Here is a 3,423-nt window from a genome sequence, read left to right as displayed (position 1 = left end):
GTTGGGGGGCAGCAGGGGTCTGTGCATTCTGCTTTTCATCAAACGCAAAGACCCCTTCCACTCCCCGCCCTCCCCACCATCCTTGCCTTCAGAGCTGCTCTGAAGAGGTGGCTCCGATTTCTGCTGGGCGTGCTGATGTCCCTCCACCTCCATGTGTCTTACCCTTCCTGAGGCTGTGGCGTCAGCTCCCTACTGTTCACGAGGCCAGGCCACGTGTCCAACCACCTTCAACTTCCAGAATCATCTGTCCTCGCCCGATGAGCTTCCATCTTTTTTGTTCTCCCTTTCATAAGTTCCTGCTTATTTTTTTCCTTAATTTTATGAAAGCTCCAAGCAAGAGGGTTCTCACGTGAGTCTGTTGGGATATATGTGATGAACTGGGAGCATATTGATTGTATGTTAAGAAAAAACAAAGAAACCTTGGTTTGAACATATATTGGACCATTTTCCCATTATGGTCTGACAAAATAAATTCTGTCTACACTTGGAGGCTGGAGGCGGACACAGAAGGAAGCTGCAGGTGCCCCCTGGGCTTTCTTTTCTCCCCAGTGGCTTTTCTGATTCCTCTGTTGATTCTTCCTCCCAGATTTCACATGGGGCTGGCAGAAAACAAACAACAACAACAAACACACACGCACATGCACACACGTGTGCACACATACACACATGCACAGGCATGCACACACATGTACACACATTTACATGTGCACGCTGACATGCACACAGAGGCACATACACGTGCACACTCATGCAAACACACAGGTGCACACATGTGCACACCCACACACATGCAAGCACACACACATGCATAAACACATGCTCAGGTATGCATGCACACACAAGCAAGCACACACACAGACACATACATGTGTGCACTCATGCACGCATACACACGCACAGACTCACACATGCACACTCACATGCATGCACACACAGGAACACATGTGAACACGCACACAGGCACATGTTCACATGCACACACATAGACACACACACTTGCAAACACAAGCTCAGGCACATGCACACACAAAAGCAAGCATGCACTCACACATACATGCACACACATGAACACACACACAACTTTACAGAACTCCCAGGACACAGCATGTACCTCGTGGTCTTTCGGGGGAGGGGGAGCAGGGCTTGAGGGCACTTACTGCTCCTCCCTGACACGCACCACAACTTGGTCTGCCGTGAGGCCACTTCAGTAAAGATTTTTACATCTAAACTTTCTACAGGAACTTTTCACTTTCCCTCTCTGATTTCCCCTGGTATTTCACTTCTGCTGCTGCTTTCTCTGCCTCTGGGGCTGGCTGGGACCTCAGCTTCACGGTCTCTCAGCCCGGGAGGCTTCCCCTCTGCCTCGGGCCTCATGTGCCCAGGTCCTGGCACCCAGCTCCCCCTCCCTGAAGCTGGCATCCTGGCAATTTCACTTTCACATAATTCCTTCTGTTGTCTCTGGTTCCCCCAGTAGACAGTCAGTGTTCCATGTGCAGCGTCATGACTGGTTCTGAGCAAATGACAGGTTCCTGATGGACATTCCCGGGGAACAGCTACCCCAGCTCTCAATCCCGATGCCCACAAGTCCCTGGCTATAGACATTCCACAATGTGGACCCACCTTCAACACTGCAGGTGTGAATTTTAAAACAAATGCATGTTCCTCTTTGATGTAATAACTACAGCCTTATTTAAAATTCTTACTGGATTTGATTTAGGAAAATAACAAGTTAATTTTCAAATTAAATGTGTGTTTTTGGAAATTTTTATACATAGGTTGAATACAAAGTTTATGCTCATCATGTGAAATATTAAAACTCAAGGGATATGTGGCACCCCGTAGTGCCCCAGTGCAGCATGTAAGCGTTTTAATGTCATTCTACTTTATTTTTATATGTGATACCCTCACACGCATGCACACGCGGGCGTTTCTTCTGTTGGTTTGAATAGGAAGAAGTCAACCCTGATGTTTAAGGGTGGCTTGTGACGCTGAATTTTTGTTTCCGTCGGGATAACTGATAGCTTCTTGTCTCTTTTTTTTTCCTCAAATAACTCCACCCCCCTGACGTGCTTTGGATTTCCGTCCCCACCCAAATCTCATGTAGAATTGGGGGAAGGGCCTGGTGGGGGTGACTGGACCGTGAGGGTGGATTTCATACATTTTGTTGTGGTGACAGGGAGTGAGTTCTCGTGAGATCTGGTTGTTTGAAAGTGTGTAGCACTGCCGGGCTCTGTGGCTCACACCTGTCATCCCAGCACTTTGGGAGGCAGAGGCGGGTGGATCATGAGGTCAGGAGTTCGAGATCAACCTGGGCAATATGGTGAAACCGTGAAACCCATCTCTACTAAAAATACAAAAATTAGCCGGGCATGGTGGCACACACCTGTAATCTCAGCTACTAGGGATACTGAGGTAGAATAATCGCTTGAACCTGGGAGGTGGAGGTTGCAGTGAGCTGAGATTGCGACACTGCATTCCAACCTGGGCAACAGAGACTCTGTCTTAAAAGAAAAATAGAAAGAACAAGGAAAGAAAGAAAGAGGAAGATAGAAAGAGTGAAGCACTTCCCTCTCATTTCCTCTCTCCCCTGCTCCACCATGAAAAGACAAGCTTGCTTCCTTTTCACCCTCCACCGTGATTCTACATTTCCTGCGGCTTCCTAGCCATGGTTCCTATAGAGCCTGCAGAACCATGAGCCAATTAAACCTTTTTCCTTTGTAAATTGCCCAGTCTCAGGTAGTTCTTCATAGCAGGGTGAGAATGGACTAATACACCCCTTAAGGCATCTTGAGGTCACAGTTTTGTCTGGGAGTGGTGGTGCATACCTGTAGTCCCAGCTACTTGCTGAGGTGGGACAATCATGAACCCAGAAATTTGAGGCTGAAATGAGCTACGACTGTGCCACTGCATTGCCAGCCTGGGTAACAGAGCAAGACTCTGTCTGAAAAAAACAAAACAAGACAAACAAGAACAGACAGTTCTATAGGCACAGGATCTGGCTTGAGGCTTGGTGCAGTGAGTGCGCTGAAAGTCAGCTGTGATACTGCTTGTTCTTTCCCCAGTCTGAAATTTTAAGGACATACAATATAGAAAATTACTCACTTTTTAAGTCTATGTTTTAAGCAATTTCATTATCACATAATTGCAGCGTATTACTTTGCTTAATTTTAAAATAGCTATTGGTGTGAATAAGGTGTCTAATGTGGCAACAAATATTTCCCAGGGTACAAATCGTCAAATGTGGGTAAATACGTTCACATGGCAGATACTATGAAGTCAAACAAGTAAAACAAAATAGTCATTTTTAAAATATGAGACGATTAAATTTAATTGTAGGCTTAAAAAATAAGTTTCATTGCCCTCAAATAATTTTAAAACTTATATCTGTTTCATTGAATCTTAAGAAAGCAAAAACAGGAACAG

The sequence above is a fragment of the Aotus nancymaae genome, unplaced genomic scaffold, assembly GCF_030222135.1.
Source record: "Aotus nancymaae isolate 86718 unplaced genomic scaffold, 86718_ANA_hifiasm-v0.15.2.pri h1tg000014l, whole genome shotgun sequence".
NCBI classification, from domain to species: domain Eukaryota; kingdom Metazoa; phylum Chordata; class Mammalia; order Primates; family Aotidae; genus Aotus; species Aotus nancymaae.
The sequence above is the reverse complement of the archived record's forward strand: the minus strand, read 5'-3'. Positions refer to the sequence as shown.